The sequence below is a fragment of the Ammospiza caudacuta genome, chromosome 12 (assembly GCF_027887145.1).
Source record: "Ammospiza caudacuta isolate bAmmCau1 chromosome 12, bAmmCau1.pri, whole genome shotgun sequence".
In the NCBI taxonomy this organism is placed as follows: Eukaryota; Metazoa; Chordata; class Aves; order Passeriformes; family Passerellidae; genus Ammospiza; species Ammospiza caudacuta.
Genome location: NC_080604.1, coordinates 21,175,200 through 21,200,865, shown reverse-complemented (window position 1 = coordinate 21,200,865; position 25,666 = coordinate 21,175,200). Strand labels below are relative to the sequence as shown.

General features: G+C 46.9%; 1 protein-coding gene across 1 annotated transcript in view; it reads right to left on the bottom strand.

Moving 5' to 3' along the window:
- ITPR1 (inositol 1,4,5-trisphosphate receptor type 1) overlaps positions 1-25,666 on the bottom strand; it is a 160,408-nt gene that overhangs the window by 114,244 nt on the left and 20,498 nt on the right. The gene's annotated exons all lie outside the window — the stretch shown is intronic.

The window sequence follows — 25,666 nt, the reverse complement described above, 5'->3', positions numbered from 1 at the left end:
CAGCAAGGAAAGCTTTATAAACAAATTCCAAAAAGCTCCTGATCAGACGAACGCTTTTCTGAGCAACAGGAATGTCGCCCCGTGCACGATAAAAACTAACTGCTGCTGCCAACATCTGATGCAAGAGCAGAAAATTTATAACTTGTCCCAGTCAAAAACAGTACCAGACTAAAATGGGAACACGTTCCAGTGCTTTCCCAGGCAAGCAGACTCGGGTTCTGCACTTTCAGCTTGGAGTTTTTGTACCTCAGCAGGTAACCTCTGCCAGGCTGGGGGCTTTTTGCTTTGGATTTTTTCACTGCTGTTGTCAGTTTAGTTCTTAAATCCTTTCTATTGATAGGGAAAACTGGGCAAAAAAATAGGAGCAAGTCCTCACCTAATGAAGTGGCAGCAGCATAAAATACCCTCAAACAACAGCCTGCACAAGCACAGGCATTCAAGGCATGGCTTGAGGTAACATCAAACCCCTCAGGGTGTCAGGTTCTATACCCAGTGCAGCAACACAGTTTATTTAACATTCTGCCTGGCTAAAGCCAGGAATCACAGCTCATTAGTCTTATTAAAAATACATTTCTGTATCAGAGATGCTAGCTTATCAGTAATAAACCCACATGAGCTGCAGTGACTGTTTTTCCTCCTGTCGTCGCCAAGCAACGGAACACGCAAAAAAATAAATTCAGCTATTCAAAGGCAGCGCCTAAAGTAGCAGCTCAGAAGTTCAAACAAAGTGCCAGAAGAGCCGGGAGGCTGTTCCCAGCCTCTCTGGCAGCAGAGTGGATGTCAGGCTCCAGGCTCCTCGTTCACACAGCCTTTGTCCAGGTTCCCGGTGCATCCCCATGGACCAGCACCACAATTTGGGGAGCAGCAAGGTGAGGAGAAACCCACCTGGGGTTTATCCTCAGTGCCTGAAAAGCAGAGCTGCTTGTTCATGGACACTCTGGATGCACATCAAGCAGAAAGGGAGACACCCCATGCTGGACACAGGTCATGGCAGCTCTGCCACAGGCTGGAGTTGCTGAAGGGGCTGAGACAGACCTTGGTAATTCCACCTCTGGATGCTGTTTGAGATGGACACTGTCACTCTCCTCATGCCTTTCGTCCAATCCATCCCCAGAGCACACCAGACAACACCAAACACCTTTCACAGAAGGGCAAAGAATCCCATAATGGTTTGGGTTGGAAGGACCTTAAAGATGATCCCAATCCACCCTGGTTTACCAGCCCAGGACCCCAAAAACAGATCCAGCAGGAGCTGGGCACGGCACTGGGGCCCTCTGACAGTGACCCTGGGGAAGGACAGAGCTCAAGGCACGAGGAGGGACACTGAGCTGCCTCTCTGCACAAACACTCAGCTCCACTTATCCCCACTGCCAGCCTGGGGCTGCTGGAGCACCAGGAAAAGTGCAAACCACACTTCCCAGGTTTGCTCCTCACCCTTTTTTCCATTTCCACCAGGATGATTCACAGAGATTGACAGCACAGCAGAGATTCAAAAAGCCACTGCGGGCTGGCACTTGGAGCTAAGGCTCTGCATTGTAAGCAACACACCAGTTATAAAATTTTCTATTTTTGCTTAAACCATCAGTTCACACAATGACAGCAATTAACACACAGAACTGCAGAGAAGAATTAATTGTATGCTAGATTTAGTCACAGTGCACTTCTTTCCATCCTTTTTTCAGTCAAGAAAGTTGTCAAGTTAGGCTAAACTTCCAAACTGTTAACTGCAAGTAACCCCTCTCCTGCCTGAAGCACCCAGAGAGGGCTACAAGACTTTGACCTTGTCCAGTGCAGGAAGGGAAGGCATAACATGTTTTCCTTAGGTTTTCTCCCTAGTAACAAAGCTACAGATCTGAAACAAACAATGAAAAGCACCCAATAGATTTCTTTACTAGTATTTATTCTATGAAATCTATTTCTGAAGCGGCTGAGAAGTTCAACTTTGCCTTATTCACCTTCATATGGCCACCAAATGTATTTCGCCACAGGTCAAACTACATGAACTCTCTGGCCAGAAGAGTTTTAGCTCTCCAGACCCCTCTGCCTGGGATGTTTACAAAGTCAAGGATGTGCTGGCTGAGCACCATCGTGGTCATTGATCTGTAACCCGCAGTCCTGATGACTCTGCAAGATAAACCCGTGCTTGTCAGACACCATCCTTATGGAATTTAGGTCTAGTTCTACAACAGGAGCCAAAAACCCAAAGCCAAAACTTAAAAGTGAAGCCAAAGGAGCCCAAAGCATCAGCTCCCTGCTCCGCTCAGTGATTCGAGCAGCTTGAGCCACATAGAAAAGGTGATAAATAAAGCAATTACTGCACAGTAACGACATCTTTTTATAGACTGTTTGTTGCATATTAACCAGGAAGGAATGCATTTTCCTTTCAGATCTTCATGATACACAGTGAAAAATGGCAGAATTGCACAATGAGGTAGTATAAAAATAAAATACTACGTCACTGTTGATGAAATGATGATACATCAAGCCTGAGCACCCAACAAAGGCCCTACAGGAAAAAAGGATTGCTTAATCCTACACTAGCCCTTCAGGATGAGGCATGCTCCATGGGCACACATTAAATGTGCATTTCAGCTCTTCCCAGCTAAATCCTGCTCCTCCCTCAGCGACCGCTCTGCACGGAATAAAGCGAGGCTGCACCACGTGAGGGATGAGTGCTCTCACTGGTGGGACACTCACAGCCCACGTGGGCCTCTGCCACCTGCAGCTCCCGAAATATCACAGCAGGGATTGGTTACCCTCTGCGTGCACCGGCAGCACAGAGGAGTTGGCAAAGCAAGGATCCTGGGAAGGGTAGAAACCCCCGTGTTCCCAAGTATTTTGGGGTTCAAGGCAGAGGGAAACTTGCCAGCAACGTTATTCCAACTGCCATTCCTTCCATCTCATGCTTGTCATTTGCTCTTCTATCTTCTCTCTCTTCTTGACTAGACTGTGCTCCTTCCCATCCCAGCAGATTCCAAACTTCCAACCCTTCCCTCCAATCCAAGCCCAAAGTCACATCTCAAATGCCCAACTTTTGCTTTCACAGCACAATGAAAAACCCAACAAACACAGCTTTTTCTTACCATGGATTCCACCACATATGATTTTAAGTCACATTTAGGTAGTGCATTAATAAGATTACTCAAAAATATAATGAAAGACTTCTCCAAAATTGCAAATTTGCAAAAGGGCCAGAGAGGCTGAAATGACAGGAGAATGGAGTTGAGTATTTCAGAGCCCACCCAAGACATCACCACCTTCTTTCACACAAAACTGCCTGGAAATGCCTAAGTCAAACATTTCCATGTGACTCCAGTCTCCCCTTCAGAGTTTCACCCACAGTTTCGGGCATCAAGCGTTGCCACTGTGTCAGTTCCACTCTTGGTCTGTGGGACAGCTCAGAAAGCTCCTGAGCACACACTGCTGCCACCCAAGGCTCCCCCGGACAACATCAAACACCTTTCAGAGAACGGCAAAGGTTCATGGAATGTCTTGGACTGGAAGGGACCTCAGAGCCCCCCCAGTGCCACCCCTGCCATGGCAGGGACCCCTCCCACTGTGCCAGGTGCTCCAGCCCCAGTGTCCAGCCTGGCCTTGGGCACTGCCAGAGATCCAGGGCAGCCACAGCTGCTGTGGGCACCTGTGCTCACCCTGCCAGGGAAGGATTAATCCCAATCTCCCCTCCATCCCTGCCCTCTGGCACTGGGAGCCATTCCCTGTCCCTCCTTGCCCTCGCAGTCTCTCCTCTCTCTTTTTTGTGGCTCCATCCCGGCTGCTGCCAGAGCCCAGCTCGGTTTTGGGGGCCCCAGCCCATTTCCCTCCCCTGCCCTTCTCCAGCACACCCATTCCAGAAAGATCTGGAAGCAGTTCCAGCTCCAGCCAGGCTGGTTGTGCAATCCACCACTCATCATTTTTTCCAAATCTCCACTGCCTATTTTAAGCACTTAGGAGAAGGCCCTCACCAACTTTTCTGCAGTTGGAGAGAGCAGGAATCAAATACTTTGCTGGCAACAAAAAGGTGTGTCGTTATTTCGGGTTTTAAACCCAGACTCTCCAAAATGCCAACTGGAGAAAGGTAAGAACCAAGAGAAATTACTCCCCCTCACAAAAACCATACTTTAGGGTGCTTTCAAATGAGGGAAATCTTATAAAGATGAAGATCTTTAAATAAGTCACTTACAAATCCACTGAATATTTAACACCAACACAGCTGTTTCTTCATTACTTGGAAAAACCAAACTCATTTTTGCACAGCGAAACTAAAATTAAAAGAAAACCAGCAATTCCCTGCTGAAATTTAGCATTTTCTCTTCAGACTTGTCTATACTTAGATACCTGATATTTTCCCTAGGCCAAAGCCTGCTCACAGGAGAGAACAAACACACTGATAGTATCTTTTCTTTTTACTTTAAATATGAAAGAATAGCAGCAATGAAGAAGTAACGTAGCTGGCAATGATGGACATACTGTAAATAGAAGTTGTTGACTTTGTATTTATGAAATTGCACAGCTTTAATACACTCACAAGGATGGTAATGCTCCACAAGATGAGTTTATTTAAAGACAAAATTAAGACCTCTCTTGTGCTCAAATGCAGTATCTTCACACAGGAGATTGGAGAATAACACAAAATGCACATATTCAACTACAGACAAGTTTCACCTTTTCAGAAACCCTTGGATTACTCCATCTTCTATTTTATACTTGTTCCCTCTGAGATTTGAAATTAATAGATGACAGCCTAAGAGGCTCAAAGAATATAGAACAAAAGCAGCTACAGAAATGTGTTGATTATTAATCATTCCTGCATTTCCATGAGGAGGGAGAAAAAAGAACCTGATCCTACTGCAATGACTCCCTTTGTGATGAGAAGACATCCTTTCACTCTCAGTTCTAGGGATGAAGCTTTGCTGGGAGCAAAGCTCGGATCAGAGCAGGGTTTTGAGGTCCCAAAGGAGCTCCAGCCACCCACAGCTCCACCCCAGCAAGAAACCAAACCCGGGCCCTGCACATTCAGCCTGGGGGAAGAACTCCTCTGAATTCCCAGCCATGCTGCCAACAGTTCTGCCATTCCACAGGAGAGGACACTGAACGCAGGTGAGCAGGGTTGGTATGGAACAGGGAAATCTGGGGCTGCCCCTGCATCCCTGGCAGTGCCCAAGGCCAGGCTGGATGGGACTCTGAGCAGCCTGGGACAGTGGAAGGTGTCCCTGACATGGTCCTTCCTACCCAACCCAACCCATTCAGGGATTCCACCCCAGGCCCAAAGACCCCACAGCAATCCCCTCCCTCTGCAAAGAGCCCAATCACTCAGGATTCAAACCCTGAGCTAATTACATGACAGAATTTATTAGTGCTTTCTGCTGTGGTGACGTCTGTTACCTCCCTGCTTTGTGCTGCTGCATCTTGTGTTTCAAGGGCTTTCAACACTTTGCTTTTTAAAGCAGAATAAAGGGGGGAAAAATCACCCTTGCAACCAACATTTAAATTGAGAGCGTGCACGATTTGTGATCTAAATATATTTTAATTTCTATGTTAAAATAACCACCCTCAACTCCTATCTGCAAGACACGAGGGTAACCACCCTCTTGTATTATATTCATTTATGCAAAGCTCTACCAGTGGGAATTGCTGCTTCATTTGTTCAAGCTGTAACAACACAGGAAATAATGTAATTGTTATTAACTTGGAGCTGAGGTATCAAAGCAAAAGGAGAAGACTGAGCAGAGATTTCAGAGAGAGAAAAATTATCCACCTGAGAGCTGGACTCTGAATATCAATGTCTGCTAAAGCTGACCTGAGAAATGCACCTTTAAGTAAACACCTTGTGTCCCAAAGAGTTCAGAACATAGCAGTGTTTGTTTTATTTCTACACGTAACCTCTTTGGTCTCCTTCAAAAAGAAAACTGCTACTCGAAAAGAGAGAAATATTTAGACACTGGATATACAGGCAGTTCCAAAAGGAAACATTTGCAGGAAAGACCAGATGCTTTTTTTCTATCTCTGGTACTGAGGGAAGATGCTGGGTGAAAACACAGAGCCAGAAGGGAGAGCAGCACAAGCAGAAAGGAAAAAACCCAAAACCCCACTGATTTAACTACACCATATCCCATCTGACATCCACTCAGGGTAAAAAAGCAAGAAAACCATTCCTAAAACCATTCCTCTCCTTGCCATCACAATGGATAACGTGTCCCTGCATGGGCAACACTGGTTGCAAGAGATCTGAGATGGCAAAACAGAGCAAATTCCCTCACAGAAAGCTGCTAAGGACACAGTGAGAAGCATTAAGGTACAGCCCCATTTATGGGCACAATGGGTAACTTCAACCAGGAGAAGCTGCTTTAGAATAATCTCTTTATAAATCATCAATTCTTTGATGGTGGCTAATAACAGAACCAAGTCAGGAAAAAAAATCTTTCCATGTTGAGGAGAGGGGAAAAGAGAGAGAAAACCTCAAGTGAGGGGTTCAGAGCTGCACACATCAATGAGAGCTAACCAGGATCCCAAGGAAGCTGCTGGTCCCACTGAGGGTTTCTGTCTTACCTCAGCTCCACCTCTGGTCCAGCATGACAAGAAGCCCTGAACAAGAGATCACCTGGACAAATTGAACTGCCATCCCTTTCTCTCTCTCACAAGCGCTGAAAATCAATTTTTACACAGAAGGAGAAGGATTTGTACTTTATATGAAGGGAATTCAGCAAAATAATGTCACAGGGGTTGCAGAAGTAGTTCTAAGTAAATTGCTGTGCTCCAGCCTTTGTCCCAGCCTGGGAGCTGGATCCTTGACCAGGAAGCCATTCCCAATCTCCATTTCAACAGTTCCCATGACAAATCTCCCTGTGAGACACCAACACAATTCTCAGGACAGGAACCCTGTGACATCCCCTCCTCAAAATCTTTGGGTCTTTTCAGTCTACATCTCACCCTGGCACTAAGCCAAAGCATATTTATTTTCTGGCTGAATTTCATTTCATTTTGGCTGCTCACCCCTTGGATTTCACTCTCACATTTGCTTCTTCACTTGCTGCTGCTTTTCCAGATGAAAGTTCCTGCTGAAAACAGGGCAGGAAGTGGGGGCAGGAGGCAGGGAAAGCTTGGACAGCCTGAGCACAGGAAGAACAAGGAAGATCAAATTTCAAACCCCCTCTGGAAGCGTCAGTGTTGACCAGCATGGAAAGAATACTGTTCTGCTATTAGACAGAGCTGACTGAACAGCATAATAAAAGTCACTTCTATTTAAAAACATTTCGTGTGTGTTTCTCAAGGAATGAACCGCCACAGCATCACGCAAGAGAAAAGGCAAATTTTTCAGCTCTTCAATAAAGCAACTCCATTTTCAGCTCTTAAATGGATTTGGCTTAAAGAAAAACTGCATTGCCAAAAAAAGATGTCGGGAGATTAAATAAATATTTGATAATATTATTGAGGTCTTGCTTGGAAGAATGGAAGAAATAATAAAACTGAATTTAGTGCTTCAATTTTTCTTAAGCTAATGAAGCGCTTGGGATCCCTTGCCTGAATTGCTTTATTTGTTTCTTTCCCTCTGCACCCTCCTGAACTGCCAGCGCACTGCCTCCTGCAGAATTCCAAATGCAGGTCCACAGGGGTGGGAGCCCCTGGAGAGATTCCTCAGCTCATCCCTCCCTGCCAAGGGCAGAATCAGCTCCACTCCTGGCACAACACCTGAAGGGATCCCTTCCAGCACTCCACTATTTCTGTATCTAACCCATTCATTTTTACAGATTCCTGCCTTGGTTTGCTTCCCTCTCCACATGGACACGGCAGAAGAGAAGTTTTCCCTCTCCACAGCTACCAAGATGCAAGATTGGTCAGGGGCCTTCCTGCCCATTTCCCTCCTGGATTTTCTTTCATACCTTTCTGGAAGTACAAGAAGCTTCACTTGAGTCTCTGCCAGAAAGAAAAACTGGAAAAAATAATTACTGGTTTTTAGCAATGCTACTTTTTCTGTATTTTCCAAGGCAGCAACTGCACTTTTTGTCACAGCACAGCACTGACACTTTCTTTTCTAACCGCAGTTCCCACACCATGGATCCTTCCCTATCGCACTGCCACGTGCCCACCCTCCTCCTCTCTGGATGAGCCAACTGAGAGCAGTCTTTGACAGATTCCGAGTGAATTCCCGAGCTGATGTCTCCTCTGCAGAGCTCACAGAGCACAGCCAGCTGTGACCAACACTGTGGGCAGACATGGGCAGCACCCGGGAGCCTTGAGCTGCCACAGATGCTCAGCCTTCCAGAAACTGGCTTAATAAAGCAAAGATAAATGCAAAAAACCCAGGCCTGCCTTAACTCTGGGAAACAACACCCTGGAGCTGAGCAGAGCAGAGTCCTCCTGCCCAGCTGTGCTGCAAACCCAGCACAACACCCCTGCCCACACATCTGCTCTGAGTCTGCAAGTCTGATTCTTGCTTTCTGTTGCTGGGCTTGAGTCTTCCACCTCCCGAAGGCCTCTCCCTTGCCTCCACTTTAAACAGTCCCCATCCTCTCTGGCAGGGGCCCAGAGATGCTCTGCTGAGCCCCAGCAAGTGATGCAGCTCAATCTGTCCAAGCTCGCTCGGCGCTGGGCGCCGCTTCCCCTCCCGGGAACAGAGCACGGAAAACGCCAACAAATCATACAGCTAATTAAAACCTGGCCTCCAGAACACAATCCCAGTGCTGAAGGATGCACTCTGGAAGTCATTTTAATAAGCAGGTTATGCTGACAAGGTGTATATACCCCGTAAACACAAGTGCTGCCATATATTGCCTGTGCGGCAGCAAAGCAGAGAGTAAAAGAGCCAAGCACTTCTGAAAAGCACAATATTCCAGTCTGACAGCACTTAGGAGTTAAGCTGTGCCAGCAGCGCTGCTGAAACACAATCCACGGCTTTAGAGATCAAAAATGAAAGTGGAAAATAGTCCCCAAAGCAGTAAAAGAGTCCCTTGCAGGCAGAGCTCGGAGCTGTGCGTTACCAAATAAGGGCAGCGAGCGGCGGGAGCCAAGGCAGCGGAGCCGCGCTGGATGCGCAGCCGAGCACAGGCAGGGATGGGAGGCAGCCAGCCCCGCTGGGCTGCACTGCAGATGGCAGCTGCAAATGTGCCTGGGCCTGGGCACGAGCACAGCCTGCCAGGATGGGCCTGCAGGCGGTACCCCCCTGGCAGCACGTCCTGGGGTCCGTGGGGCTGGCACTGCAAACACCAACCCCAGAGGCTGTGAGAGACACCCACGGGGCACCTGCCTGCTCCTGAAGCACCTGAGAGCCACAGAACCACCAGGCTGGAGGAGAACGTCAAGATCATCGAGTCCAACCCAGCCCAAACAGCTCAACTAAACCCTGGCACCCAGCGCCACATCCAGGCTTTGTTAAACACAGCCAGGGATGGGGACTGCACCATCTCCTCAGTCCCAAAATTCCCAGAATTCACAGAATCACCAGGCTGGAAGAGACTTTCAAGATGATGGAGTCCAACCCAGCCCCAACACCTCAACCAAACCCTGGCACCCAGTGCCACATCCAGGCTTTGTAAAACACACCCATGGTAACTCCACCATCCCTCCCAGGCAGGCCACTCCAGAACTTGATCTCCCTTTCTGTAAACAACTTTTTTCTAACATCTAACCCAAACTTCCCTGGTGCAGCTTAAGACAAAGCCTGCAAGGAAAACCCCAGATCCAGGGGATGCTCCGTGTGTCCCACAGAGATGTAATTCACCTGCTGCACAGAGCTGCCCAAGTGCTTCCAAACACAGAGCTCCTGAGGAGAAACTGCTCCTTTTTCAACTTCAGCTGAGCTGTTGTTTTCCTCTCTCTTTTTTAAACGCATGGATGTAATTCAATTTCTTATTGCCTGCTCTACTAGCTCATTGTCTTCCAGCAAAAGAAGCGGAACACGCTATCATCCATCTCAGGGATGTTTCATCCACGCTCCCAGTGTGAGCCTTCTGCAGAAATAAACACTCTGTTAACTTGGTGTCTATGCTCCAACAGACAGAGCAGCTTCTCTGGCTCCTTGGTTTCTCACAGCTGAGGAGAACAGGCTGTGAGAGCCCCCAGGAACACCAAAACTTCCCAGGATACGCCAAGCAGTTAAAACACACCTGCAAAGAAAACCACAAGATTCACTTCTTTAACTCCACGTGCAACTACAAAGCAAAGAATTCTTGGTTTAGGTGCTGACAACCTCTCCCTTATTGCCCTGAAATCCTGGAGACAAAAACACTCAGTGAAAAGAATATCCTGTGTGTGCCTGAAAATGCCACAGAAAATAAATGTATTCAGGCTGCTTTGTGCTACAGCTATTTAAAAACTTCCTTTTCCACAAAGAACAATAATTAGGTATTTTCACTGTTTTCAGCCATTTTCAGGCTGCCTTACTGACACAATGATAACACATGAATCCGGGAGGGAGAATGCTGGATTCACAAGTGATGGATGGGCTGGGAGAATTATTAAATAACACCAGCTGCACCACTGAAAGCATCCTACACTCACATCCAACCCGAGTCAGCAAAGAGTCGTCCTGGCTCACAAACACCACCCCTGCCAGTAGCCTCCAAGCAGTCATAACCTTCCAAGTTCAGAAAAAAGAACTGAAATCTTCTTCTAGCATTGTCTGCTCCTTTCCGTTCTCTTCCTTCATTTGTTTCAATTACTGTCTTTATTTCCAATTATTAATTGTATCATAATTGCATTAGAACTGCTTTCTGGTTGTGTCAGGTGGTCCAGTCTCTACTTCCAGATCTACACCAGTTTTGAGCCTTGATTTGCAGGATTTCAGGTTCCAGACTAATTTAATCAGGTTTCAGAAGAATTTTCCTTTTCTGCACAAAATCCTGGCTTTCAGAAACAGCAGAAGCAACTAAAAAAAATCTGATTCTATGCCACAGATTTAATAATATAAATTTAGAGCTGAGGGTCTGCAGAGCAGGAGGTGAAAGCCTCTGCTGGGGCCGTGCGGGGACAGCCTGAAATGGTGACACAACAGCACGAGGCAGCACTGGACTCTGTTACTCACCTGCTGACCAAAGGAATCATTTTTACCCACAACAATTCCAACCTTTGGCAAAAAACAAAATTCTCAACCTCTCAATCCAACAAGCAACTCCCACATGATAAACCAGACACAAGTTATGAAACCTGGATTGCAAGTGTCCTTGGTATTAGAGATGCTAAAAAAACCAGATTCAGGAATAACTGTTTCAGCAAATCCCAAACGAAACCCAGACAATTGATGTTATCCAAAGGCTCCATCACGCAAAGTGCAAACTGTCCTGATGAAATAGCTGAACCTTATTCCAAGATAAATGGCAAAGCAGAACACAAATTCTCCTAAAAACATCTGAGGACAAGGAAGTTACATAAAAAACCAAAAAAAAACTACATGAAAAAGATGTGAAACTGATTATCTGCAGTTTCCTGAGCTTCTCAATCTGGATAAGCACTTGGGACTTTCCACATGTATTTCCCATTTTACTGAGCTGCTGTGAAGAGGACACCCCTAGGAACAACAAGGTAAAATTGTCTGCCAAGTCTCTGGACTTTTAAAGGTGAACGTCACAATCCCAACTGTGCCTTCTCTTTGTTCATTGAAAACATTCCAGAAGTCTGCCCCTTTCCATCAAATACACAAACTGCACCTCAGGGATTTGCAGAACAAATCCATTCCTTTTTATTAAGGAGCACTTATGATACTACACATAAGTGAGATGAAAACCTTCTTCAGGAAAGGATTATGGGTCTAAACAAAAGATATTGGCTGGCACCAACTCAGTGAGTTGTATTTCCATGATCTCCAGCTCTTGCAGAAACAGAGAACCACTAATGACCACAAGTGTCACTGGTGCCCCGTGGCAGCACTGCCGCTGTGCAGATTTCCCCTCTTGCTCTTACCAAAAGCTTTGAAGGCTTTTTTTACAAGGTAAAGCCACTGCAGGCGTGGTTAAAAATGTGACAAAAACTCCGGATTTGAGGAGAACCAGATGAGCTGCTGGAGAATCACGTGCACTGCAGAGCAGTTGCTGAGCCAAATCTCTTCTATGACATGTGAGAACAATCCTGTGTTTTTACAGGACAATACTGGGGCTGAAGTGTGACAGCAGCTCCAAGCAGGGACAGAGCAGCACACAGGGATGGAACAGGTTTGCCACTCCAGCCCTGAGCTGCTCTACTACAGGCACTGCCAGTGTGACAGTTTGCATGCACATTATCTCCATTTCTTTGATGTAACATGTCTGGAAAGTTGTCATCAGCTTGCCCACACTCCCAGACACTGTGTCCCACGTCTGGGGGCACCAATGACCGCTGAGCTGAGACAGCTTCCAGCTGCACTCCTGGGCTGCCCGTGGGCTCTGAGTGACTTCACACACCCCAACCTCACCCCAGAGAGCAAAATTCTCTTACCAAACACCCCTGCGTGGTGCTTTTCCTAATAAATACACCCAAACAGCTGCTGAGTACAAGCCTTGAGCCATATGCCTGTTACATACACAAATCAACTTTTTCACTAAAAATATTTAAACTGAAACTGTTGATAAACCCACTGTGATGGAGCAGATGGATCTGTCAGTTCCCCATCAGAACACCCTTTTGCTAGATTAAAAACTTTGCTAGATTAAAAAGAGGACTTTCAAAGGAACAGATTAAAAACCTGCAGAGGACTTTCAAAGAAGTAACAGAGTTGTTCTGCACATCCTTGAAGGGGCAGAATTACAGAACGAGCTAGGCTGGAAAAGAGATCAAGTCCAGCCTATGAGCAGACATCTCCTCACCAACTAAACCAGGGCAATGAGTGCCATGTCCAGGCTCTTTTAAAATGGGTTTAAACAGTGCAGAAACAATGCAGAAAACAGGATGGAGAAGGACCTTGACTAAACCCAAAGGTCCACGAATGCCACCATGCCCACGAGGCTGTCACCTCCTCCCTCCCGAGCAGTGCAGGGAAAGCCACGTTGCCCACACCCTTCCCCAAGGGATGCTCAGAGCCCTGGACAGCACAGATTGCCAGCAGTGCCTGCAGAGCAGCCTTGCTGGAGCATCCTCCCCGTGCCCCAGGCAGCTGCTCCTGCCCACTCCCACCCCACGCTCTCCTCCACGGCAACCCCTCTGCACAGGGGAAATGCAGGAGAGAGCAGGAATGAGTGCTGAGAGCTCAGCACAGCAGTGGCTGCACGGCCCCAGCAGCTCAGCACCTGTGTAAACTACAGCCAGAGGTGGGACTGGCTCCATCACAGCCCCAAAATCCACAGCTGGCAGCTGAAGGTGGCACCCAAGCCCTCCCTATGCTGTTAGAGCTCCATCAGATGGATGGAGAATTCCTGTGGAGCCATGTCTGGGGAAAAGCTTATTCCACTGGACACCTTCCTTTCCCAACCATCTCAAATATCCAGTCCTATCATCTATTCCTGCCATCCTCAGGAGTGTTAAACAGGCATTAAAAGGTAATTGCAGCCCAACCACAGCCACGTGGTTCCTTCCTGTATACTACACCAGCTCTGGTTTGAGTGTATTTACTCAGGATCTGCCCTGGTTTGTGTGTATTTACTCAGGATCTGCCCTGGTTTGTGTGTATTTACTCAGGATCTGCCCTGGTTTGTGTGTATTTACTCAGGATCTGCCCTGGTTTGTGTGTATTTACTCAGGATCTGCTCAAAAATTCCCTCTGACACATTGAGAAACTCTCACTAGGTCACCTGAGTGCTTCAGCAGGAGCTCTGTCCAGAACCAACTCTCTCCACATCATTCCCAAAGAGCTTGAGGACATAAAACAGCTCAAGGCAAATCTCACCCTTGAGGAGATTTAGTGTTGTACAGCATTTAACTGGAACAAAAATCTGGGTAAGCTTACCTTTACACTTCCAAAATAATAAATATTTATAAACAGACATTCTCCTTTCTACTCACCAATATCAGGGCACTATGCCTTTACACTTTAAAAATCTAAATATTGGCAGTGTGGTTTAAATTAGCACAGTGCACAAGATTCTGCCAGTGGATTATCCACCAATAAAAAACACATTTGGAGGCGGGAGAAACTCTGGGAGCTTCCAACACGCGCCACACAACAGATATTCAAATAGCTGAGTCACTGTGGGTTTCTGAAATGAGCCTCCACCAGCACTGAAGGAAGGAACATTCAGTGACAGGCACTTCAAAATCTCTGACAGATAAAAGTTTTGCTTTTAAAGTTCCTGAGTTTTTCAGTCTAAGGCTGCAGCTTCTTTACTTCACACTTTTTTCCCCTTTTATTTTTGGTTTTTGAAGACTTTGATATCGAGCTCCCAACACAATGTTTAACTTCAATCCTGCATTAAACATCAGAGCAAGGGCCAGGCTGAGCAGACTTCTAAAAAGCCAGAGCAGACAGACAAACCCAGCAAAGGTACAAGAAAGAGAACAGCAAATGCAAACAGTGCAAACACCTGGAGGGAACACAAGGTACAGCAAGCAGGAATTAATTCAGTGTGAGATGCACAGGGCTCCCCCAGCCCCTTCTGGTTTTAGGCAGGAGCAAACCTTGGCGAAGGATCCTCAGAACAGCACAAATCTATGCAGCCATCAGGTAGGGAAATAACACAGAAAGCTCAAAGAAAGGAATTTCTGCTCAGAAAAATCCCCTGTCCCTGCAAATGGACTGAAAACAAGAACCCATTTTTATGGGTGTTTTCCCCCAAAGAACTTTACTTTTTCTCTGAGGTTTTGGGAGGAGCTTCTGAATTTCAAAAAATGAAAAACTTGGATATTTTCTTATTTTTTCTCAGTAAGGGAGAATTTCAAAAAATGAAAAAACTGAATTTCAAAAAATAAGCTTGGGTATTTTCATATTTTTTCTCAGCAAGGGATTCATGGAGAAGCTGGAAGAACAGAATATTTTCTCCTGTTTGATTCTGAACATTGTTTTACTCCTTAGTGGGAAGAATAAGAACTCCATGTGGACCCCACATCTCAGAACCTTGATAAGATTTTTCCTCCCATCCTTCCACAACCCCCTCTCTCCATTTAGTGGGTGCAGAGGCAGCCCAGGGAATGGTGACACCCCTCTGGAAACACATCCTGAAACAGCCTCAGCACAGCTGCAGGGCTTCCCCCTCAATCAAACACTGCATAAAGGCACAGATTAAATCTCATTTCTTCCCCTTACAGCTCTCCCTGCTACTCTGTGCCTTCAGGGTCCTCCCAAAATTGCTCAGCACTGAGGACTGGGAACACTGAGCAGCTGTGGTGATGCCTTCTATCTTCCAAGGTAACTGCACCTAAACACTAAAAAATAAACATGAAAATACATCCTTCTCAGGTATTTTTGAATCAGATAAAAACTACAAATTAAATGTCAGCTGTGATATTAAGATTAAACGGAGCTGCTGTGAAATATTAGTGGATATTCATAGCATAAGCTGCTACAATTAAACATAAAATCACCTCTATATGTTGTACTCCTTTCTCCTACAATGTTTATTTGTTTATATATACATACAGAAATATACACATGAACCTGTAAGGAGACTGCAATACAAATAAGCTGTTAAAACCCAGAGTTCTCTGCAGGCAAATTCTGGTCCCAATGCAGAATTATCATCTGTCAAGTTGCCCAAATCATCTCAGAACACAAAAACTTGCAGCACATGACAGGCTGCATATGGAAAAAATTATATTTGGGATTAAATCTTATAGATCATATTTGAAGGATCTTTTCCTCATTGTCATTTTTCATGACCAAGGCCATCTGCCTGACAGGGAGTGGGAGGAAAAATTCCTCACTTATTTTAAAGCCTGTCAATGCCAACCAAGAACGTTATTTGTAAAATCTATATTGCCTTCAGATTTACCTCCAGCCCCCAAGGCAGGAGCTCGGGGTGCTGCCATTCCTGTTTACTGAGGATGCACTTTGTACCAGGGGAGGATCACTCACTACAGAGCCACCATCCCATAATAGTGCCCAATGCTCCTACAGCAAACACACAATTCTCATTGCCCAGGAAAACGTGGTGATCGAGTCACTCTTACAGAGCCTCAATTTCTGAGCAGTTTTTGAGGCAACCACCTCAACAGGGGACATGATTTGCTTTCCAACCAACAAGGAAAATGCACTTCTGAAGGGCAGAACAAAGCAAGTCAAAGCCACCCCCAGGAAAGTCGCACCAAAGGCTCTAAAAGGGTCTTTGCTCAGTCCTGGTGTTTACATGAGCAAGAAGCCAAAGGCACCTGGATGCCTTTGCCATAAATCCCAGTTAAATGCCCCTGGAAATGCAGTGGCTGGGCAAGGCTCTGTGCTGGAGCCGTTTGTGCCCAGGCAGCACCACAGATGCAGCACTCGGTGCTGGAAACCCAAGCCGGGAGTGGAGCTTTTGCCAGATCAGCACTGCCATTGCTGCTTTTGGTAGGGGTTTGGGAAAGCACCCAAGGGAACACCAGCTCAGCCCTCCCTGCTCCTGTCCTGCCCATCAGAGGGGACTGAACCCTCCCTGTCCCCACACTAATAACACTGAGATTCATTCCTCTTCCTCTGACAATAAACCACAGCAGCAGGAGCGGCTGAGGGCTGGATGCCCAGCCCAAAGCAGCCCCTCTGCACTGGCTCCCAGAGGTTTGGGCCACCAGCAGCCCAAAGCTCTGCCCCTGGGGCTGCTCAAAGCCAGCTGGTGCTGCCTGCAGATCACGTGCTGCTCCAAAGGGAGGGAAGGCATTTTTGCAGCTCTAGCTCAGATTTTTTCCTTTTCGGGATGGCTGCTCCCTCATCCAGCTCCCTCACTTCCTCATGCCTGCAAGTTCTGTGTTTATTTTTTCCCTGTATAATTTTTAGCCTCGACAAATAAAAGGGTTGACATTCACTAAATGCAAGGTCTAAGTGCTACCAGATTGCTCCTGCATAGCACGGCTCTGTATCCTCAATAAAACCCAGCCCCAGGCATCATTTGCTCTGTTCAGGCAGGGAGGATCCTGTGGCAGTGTTTGCAGCACTGTCATGGTTTCTCTGCTTGCAGGAGATTTCTTCCTCTGAACATCTCGCTGAGAGCTCCACAAAGGCTCCCCAACCACAACACAAGGAGTTATGTTTCCACTGAGCTTGTGTACATTACATAACCAAAACAGATGAGCATTGCCAACACTGAGGGCCCAGTGCTGACTATTTTCACAAATTAGGAGTGAAGAAGTGTTAGCCCTAACACACAAGTCCCTCGAGCTCCTCTCTGACTGAACAGTTGTTCATCAGAACAAAATTTTCAAGGCACACTGCAGTCAGTGTCAATCTGTAATGGCTATTCTGGTGTTTCCACACTCATGTGAGACATAAGGCTGCTTCTACACTTTGTCAGGGGCCACTAAAGCTAATCCAGGATTTTTGCAGCTCCCTACCCCCAGGCAGCCAGTTGCCAAGCAAGGAAACAAGCAGTTTATTCCTAAAGATCCAGTCAGGTGCTTCTCAAGACTGACCTCAAAGCAGCAAATTCCTCTCAGGGTGGCAAAAACATGCAAAGCAGTTTTCAGAGACAAGAACCTTCAGCAACAGCTGACTTGTTTCCTGGAGTTTGGATCACAAACTTTCGAGTCAGGCAGGAAAGACTGGAGGTTTTTATACACTCAGGCCCCAGATCAGCAGGAGCTTGAGAGACCAGCACTGGCACCTGGCTGTGCAGGCAGCAGTGTGAAAATGCAGCTGGAGGTGCTGGAACTGCAGTGGGAGCTGGAGGAGAGGGATCCCACCCAGGTGCTGACACAGGGAGCACCGCCCTTCATGCTGAGGGGTGACTCCAGATGCTGCAGGAGAAGGGCAGATATTCCATCCCCAGCAGGGAGGGAGCTGTGAGTGGCACAGGGTGCTTGCTGAGGACACCTGGCAAGCTCTGCAGCCCCTCACAGCACATCTCATGGCTCTGCTGGCAGCCTCTCCACTTTCCTTCTGGCTGCTCTCAAACACAAGCACCCACAGCTCCACCTCCCCGAGACACCACCACAGCCAGGACTCTTGCTCAGTGAGGAACAGGCTGCCCAGAAAATCAGAAGGGAAATTATTTAACTTCTGGGTTGGGTTCCTCTTGGACTAATGACTTCCATGTGGCACTTGGACACAGCACCTGCAGGGCCTCCTTGATATGGGCACTTGGCATATTTATCTCTGGTCTCTGCAAGTAAACAACCTGAACTGAAAATACTTATGAACTGTAACTCATTTTCAAGTATAAAGCCTTATTTTCTAAGTAAGATAATTGAGGTTTTTAGTATAATTTCCTGCTACTGCAAGCAGCACAGAACTTCATTGTGCCCTGAAAGCAAGAGAAGGGAGATGACACAGAACAGACTGAGGAGTTTGGCACAGATGAGCTCCCCAGGGGTGTCCCAGGGATTCACCTGCTCCCTCTGAACAGCCAAACACCTCATGAGCACAGCAAGGCCAGGGATGACAGGAAATCAAACCTGGCCACAGAGAAATGTCAAGGGGAAAAAGCTCCAGAGGCCAGATGTGGCTCCCTAAAGCTTACTGGGAAAGGCAGACCTAAAAACCGAACTCCTGCAGCATCGCCGTGCAAATCTAGGTGTGAACTGGAGGAGCACAGATCTCACCTTCCCTGGGTGCTATCAGCAATCCAGCCAAGGGGAGCCCGGAGGCTGTGCTGAGGCTCAGCCCTGCAAGTGTCAGCACTTGCAAGCTGCAAATGCTGCTCTGAACCAAACCTGAGTGTGTTTGGCAGCGAATGTTTGTGCTCCCACACACCCAGCACGGCCCACAGCCCAGTCCTGGCAATGTCTTCAAGGGAGCTACAGCTGCTTCAGACTGAATACCAGCACTAACCTCAGCTACAGCGCCCTGCCACAGAGCTGATGGTCCCCTGGTAACTTTAATCCACTGGCCACTGAATTGCAAAAGCTCCCACTAAACTGGAAAACATCATTTAGACAATCCTTGCCTAAAAAACCTTTCCCTGTGTATTTTGGTACCTCAAGCACCCAGCAGCAGGTGAACACAGCTCCAAAAACTCCAAACCGAAGACAAGAACAGACAGCCCACCAGCCTCCCACCTCAGCCTTGCCTATTTTGTATTTGTTATATTTATGCCCAAATAACCAGCTTGCACATAAGGAAACAATTCATCACAGCTCCTGTACTGCAAAGAAACAAATCTTTGGCTCCAGGTTACCACAGTGGGATAAAACCTCCCCCAGGGCCAGGTCAGTGAGCCTGGGCACAATAAATGCATCTGAGAGGTGCTCTGGGCTGCCAGCAGGATTTTACACCCCACACCTCACCCGAGGCTCTCAGCACTTTAGATGATGAACGTACAGCTCAAGGTGTTCCCAGTATCTGGGGACTCCTGTCCTCACACACAGGGTTTTTTCCCCACGATTGATGACATTATCTATCTGTCTGCATCCTCCTAAAGGAGTGAGAGTCCTTCCCCTGCAGAGCAGAGCCTGTGCAGGCAGCAAACACAACACCCACCCTGAGCTTCACCTGCAGGTCCTCTGGAAGCGCCTGGGATTGCTGAGGCTCCCCAGCACCTCAACCCTGCCAGCTCACAGAACTGACTCTGAGAGCCTCTCCAAGAACAGAGCACAACTGATGGGGTGCACAGAGGAACACACTTCACTACTCTAAATATTAAGCAAGCCACAAATTTTAATAACTTTGCTATATTAAAAGATAGGCACCAATGTCACCCCACCCCCACAATTCATCAAGGCATTTCACTCCCTTGGGCTCTTGTGACTAAGTATAATATTTCATTAAATATCCTGTTCATACTGGCTTATGTACTAGGGAACACACTAATTTTAGAAAACTGATTAGCTAGTTCTTTCTAACCGAATGTTATTGTAGCTAAGGTCAGATTTTGCACTGAAACTATAGCAACAAAGCCACAGTATTCTTTTGTCTACAAGGTTGGGACCAGGTTTATTAACACAACTGCTCTACTTAATAGCTCAGCACTGCTTTTTGGCAATCCCTTCCTCGATCCTACCTGAAATACCCTGAGCTTTCCACGGGGAAAAGGCTCAGACCTGCAAGAGCTGAGAAAGAGTAAGCGTTCAAAAGAGCATTTTTCTTATTTCTCTAGTTTTGGGCACAGCCAGCCCCCCCCGTCCCACACAGGGACACGTCAGGATGGAACTGCCACCCCCGTTTGCAGAGGGGCAGATCAAACTTCTCCCCAGGAGAGAGATAATAATAAATTAAATCCCCATCCTTCCTCTGCTGTACCTGAACCAACAGATTGGGTTTCACACAGCGCTCCAGTTATGCATTTTAATGGCACTTTCTGTTTCAAAGGGGCTTTGCTCTGCCTCCATCTCCATGCAGACACCCCAGATGAAAGCTCCTGAAGCCCACAAGTTGGCAGACAGCTGTCTGGGCACAGAGGAGCAGGGAAACACAGCCCAGCCAGTGTCTGTGCCCCAGAGCCAGCCCCTCCTCTGTCCCCAGCTGTCACATGGACCTTGATTTGTGCCCCACAGACCCTTCCCACCCATCTCAGCACCCATCAGTGGGACACAGAAATAATCCTGAGCACCGGCAATTATTCAGCCAGTCACTTATCCCTGCTAAGCACATCAGCACGGACTCCCTGCAGGGTTTGGGGTGGAAGGGACCTTAAAGCTCATCCCATTCCCAGCCTGCCATGGCAGGGACAGCTCCCCCTGCGCCAGGAACCATCCAGCCTGGCCTGGGACACTGCCAGGGCAGCCACAGCTGCTCTGGGTATCAGAGCACCACACAATCAGGATGTCTTTGGGATATCCTGGTACTCCACCACAAATAATTCCCCCAAACTTGTAAGGAACCACTGCAAGAGATGTGGGAGGTGAAATAAAACCAACTTCCCAATTCACTCTCCACGACAAAAATCCCAACCAACCTTCCCTTGGATCCCTGCATCACCCTGCTCGGGGCATCCCAAGCCTCAGCAGATATAAAGCAAACTTGTCTGCATGGAAAAGCAACACTTCCAGCTTCGCAGCTTTTTAAAATATCTAAATGCTGCGGTGGCAATTGTCCCCAACATCTGCTTGCACGTAGGCTGCAGTGGGCTAAAGTTTCACAATTCAGAGGCAGGATTCAGGATTTCTTCATCTTATAAAGGGCAGCAAATTCAAATGCATACAAGCAGTTGGCAGTTTTCTAGTGCAGCTCTATAAATACTGGAAGATTCCTCATCAAGGCAGCAAAATGTATTTCAGATTTAACTACACCCTAATTCAGCAAGACTGAAAGATTTTTTTTTTTACTCAAAATGCTCAATGCTTCAATTTTGAATTAAAAAAATATAGGCACAACAACAGACTGTATTTTTATAGTTTTGCTTTTCCATCAAACAACCTAAAACAACTTATTTTGATTTTACACTTCTTATTTTGATTTTTACTCATTCTGAAAGGGGGTAAGAGGCATCTTTTTTCTTTTTGTGGTGTTTGTCTACAAAACAGAAGTTGGTTTAAGTGGGTATTCACTATTATGCTCCACTTTCTACTTCTGGTATTCAGCACAGGCATTTTAATCTGACTTGGACATCTCAAAATTGGGAAGGAGTTTCTATTGCAAGTGATGGATGTCTCTGCAAGAAGGCTTTGGCCTCAGCACTCGGGCACTCCCCAAAGTTCTGCTTCCTGCACAAAAAACAAATCCTGCTATTTGAACTGCTACTACCAGAGGGGGAAAAGAAGCCATATTTAGAGTCCAATTTAAATATTCCTTAAAGGAACCCAGGCACCTTAATAATGAATGCAGGCAGGCATTTCAGCAGCATGAGAAACTCCATGCTCAGAAGGAAAGGAAGCCCAGATTGGCTGTGCAGCTCAGGTCCATCCCATCCTCTTCACCATCACTCCAGCTCAAACCTCTGCACAACACCCACTCCAACTCAGCTGACAGAGTCAAACAACTCAGGCTGTTTCACATCAAAGTTTAAAAAGCTGATATCATCCCTTTCCCCACAGCAGAGCAGGAAAAGTGTGCGTGGAGAGGATTCAAGGCTGCCCACAGGAGCCTCAGGCTGATCCTGATCCCACAGAAAACTCCTGCTGAACACAGGGGGGGCACTATCTGCTGCTCACACTCCTCCAAAACCAGCAGGCACAGGGACCTGGGTATTTGTTTTAGCTTGTTTTTTACTTTTCAGAAGTGTTTGGGAAATGAACTATGTGACCCTCCAGCTGAAGGAATCCCTAATCTCAGCCCTGATGGCAAAGCACAAACACGCTTGTCCTGGCTAAATAAGGGTAAATCGTGTGTATGTGTGCAACAGGATTGCAGAGCCTCCAGCAGACCTGCATGAATCACAGATTTCCTTCATATTTTTCCTTCATATGGAGTTTCCTTCATTCAGCACAAAGCAGGAGTGGGGAGGCTTCAGATCAGTGATGGCAAAGCTGTGAAGGACAAAACAGAAAACATTTCTGCCAGGGAGAAGCACATTGGCTTCAGCAGGGCTGAGCACAGGGGTAACTAAAGAACATCCATCAAAACTGTGGATGTTGGAAGGAATGGAGGGTGGAGAGGCCCTGGCACAGCTGTGGCTGCCCCTGGATCCCTGGCAGTGCCCAAGGCCAGCTTGGATGGGGCTTGGAGCAGCCTGGGACAGTGGAAGGTGTCCCTGCCATGGCAGGGGTGGCACTGGATGAAGTACAAGGTCCCTTCCAACCCGAGCCATTCCATGATCCACACTAAATCCACTTTTACAGCCATATCATGATAAATTAAAGCTGCCTGGGGAGTTCCTCCCACTGCAGCTCTGAGACTGAGCCCCAGGGCTGGCCCCCAGCACCTGCAGAGGCAGCAGCAGCCCCAGGAGCACAGCGTGGATCAGCATAAAAGAACAAACAGAATCTGAACCACTCCTCTCCTGCTCCGCCATGAGGGTATTTTAAGTCTAAGATATGGGTTCATTCCTTGAACATCTTGCCAAAAAAAGGGTGTTGCCCAGCAACTACTAAAACAATGTTCTGGAAGGAGGGAGCTGCTGGACAAATTAACCCAGTGAGTGCCCTTTCTGCCAGAGTTTATTGCAGAGCTGCTGGGAGGCTGGCACACAGCTCTGCATCCCAAATAAAGAGCTGCAAGGAATTTCCTGAGAAGCCTGTCAGCCAGACTGTTTTGCTGTAGTAGCAGTGTCTTGCATTAAACAAACACATTTGGCTGGGTGCAGGGCTGTGCTCCAGCACCAATGAACACAAACCTCTGCAAATACAGAGTCCAGCTCACTGAGAGCACAGAGCAGCAGCTCCAGCACCAGTGAACACAAACCCCTGCAAATGCACAGCCCGGCTCACTGAGAGCACAGAGCAGCAGCTCCAGCACCAGTGAACACAAACCCCTGCAAATGCACAGCCCGGCTCACTGAGAGCACAGAGCAGCAGCTCCAGCACCCATGAACACAAATAAACCCCTGCAAATACAGAGTCCAGCTCACTGAGAGCACAGAGCAGCAGCTCCAGCACCCATGAACACAAATAAACCCCTGCAAATGCACAGCCCGGCTCACTGAGAGCACAGAGCAGCAGCTCCAGCACCCATGAACACAAATAAACCCCTGCAAATACAGAGCCCAGCTCACTGAGAGCACAGAGCAGCAGCTCCACACCAAACCTCCAGCCCTGGGCTCTGCTGCAGCTCCTGCACCAGGGCAGGGCAGAGTTGCACCTGCAGAATAAGGATCTCTGTGTGTGTGTATTTCAGCAGGAATTGCAGCTCCAGCCCAGCTGAGGGTCAGTTCCAGTTCACACTTTGCACATCAATCCATGCACATTCAAAGGAAATTCATTTTTAGCCCCTCTTCAGCTATGGCAATTGGAGCTTAATAAAAACATTCAATGTCTTTTCTGTTTGAAGAAGTGCAGATAACGAAGGGAATGTCACACTCATTCTTTTTTTGGAGACTCACACAAGTAGGATTTCTTCCAGGAATCTCATCTGTACACAGTACACTTACAACAGTTAAGTAAAAAAACCCTTCTTTTGCATATTAACACTATTAAAAAGAAACTCTAATGAATGTATTCTTCAGTCTTCACATTTTGAAAAGCAGTTTTAGAGGACTTTTTAATTGTTTGGAGCTGGAGGTATGAAGGGCCAGAGAAATGCTGCACTTGAAAAAAACCCCAAACACACCCAAGCCACTGCATTTAAAGTGGACACAGAAAGCCAGAATAAAAAAAATCCACTGAAATCTTAGACCATAATTGCCATCCAGCCTCAAACCACTGACCTCAGGTGCTAAATAACTCTGCTTGGGATGGAAAATAGCAAGAAAAAGAATCAGCCTTCACACCTTCCACTGATCAAATGAATACTTTAATGACCTAGAGGCACCACAGCATTTAACAGTGAAATAACTGCAGGTAAACACTCACAGGAACTTGAGTGTGCTGCATTACCTTCCTCTGGAGCTCTTTCCAGCTCCAGCACTGCACTTTTTTCCATCTAATAAGCCTGGAATTCTTTCCTTTTAAACCATCTCCTTTGCACTCCTTTTAAACCATCTCCTTTGCACTCCTTTTAAACCATCTCCTTTGCACTCCTTTTAAACCATCTCCTTTGCACTCCTTTTAAACCATCTCCTTTGCACTCCTTTTAAACCATCTCCTTTGCACTCCTTTTAAACCATCTCCTTTGCACTCCTTTTAAACCATCTCCTTTGCACTCCTTTTAAACCATCTCCTTTGCACTCCTTTTAAACCATCTCCTTTGCACTCCTTTTAAACCATCTCCTTTGCACTCCTTTTAAACCATCTCCTTTGCACTCCTTTTAAACCATCTCCTTTGCACTCCTTTTAAACCATCTCCTTTGCACTCCTTTTAAACCATCTCCTTTGCACTCCTTTTAAACCATCTCCTTTGCACTCCTTTTAAACCATCTCCTTTGCACTCCTTTTAAACCATCTCCTTTGCACTCCTTTTAAACCATCTCCTTTGCACTCCTTTTAAACCATCTCCTTTGCACTCCTTTTAAACCATCTCCTTTGCACTCCTTTTAAACCATCTCCTTTGCACTCCTTTTAAACCATCTCCTTTGCACTCCTTTTAAACCATCTCCTTTGCACTCCTTTTAAACCATCTCCTTTGCACTCCTTTTAAACCATCTCCTTTGCACTCCTTTTAAACCATCTCCTTTGCACTCCTTTTAAACCATCTCCTTTGCACTCCTTTTAAACCATCTCCTTTGCACTCCTTTTAAACCATCTCCTTTGCACTCCTTTTAAACCATCTCCTTTGCACTCCTTTTAAACCATCTCCTTTGCACTCCTTTTAAACCATCTCCTTTGCACTCCTTTTAAACCATCTCCTTTGCACTCCTTTTAAACCATCTCCTTTGCACTCCTTTTAAACCATCTCCTTTGCACTCCTTTTAAACCATCTCCTTTGCACTCCTTTTAAACCATCTCCTTTGCACTTTTACTCCGCACTCCAATCCCAAGCATCACCCCCTCTCAGCCTCTCAGCTGCCTCTGCCCCTCACCCTTTCCAGGGCTCTCCCATCTCCAGCTCCATCTTCCAGCCAGCTTTTCCCACCACTCCAGTCAACAAAGGCAGTGCTGGTGTCCCCACGATGTCTCTGCTCCTCCTGTCCCACCACCCTCACACCCAGATTCCCCCTCTGCCGCCAAGCCAGTCCTTCTCCAAGCAGAGATTTCCCAGCTCGCAAACCCCAGTTCAGCTGGGAAGGGGCTGTTTTTAGGA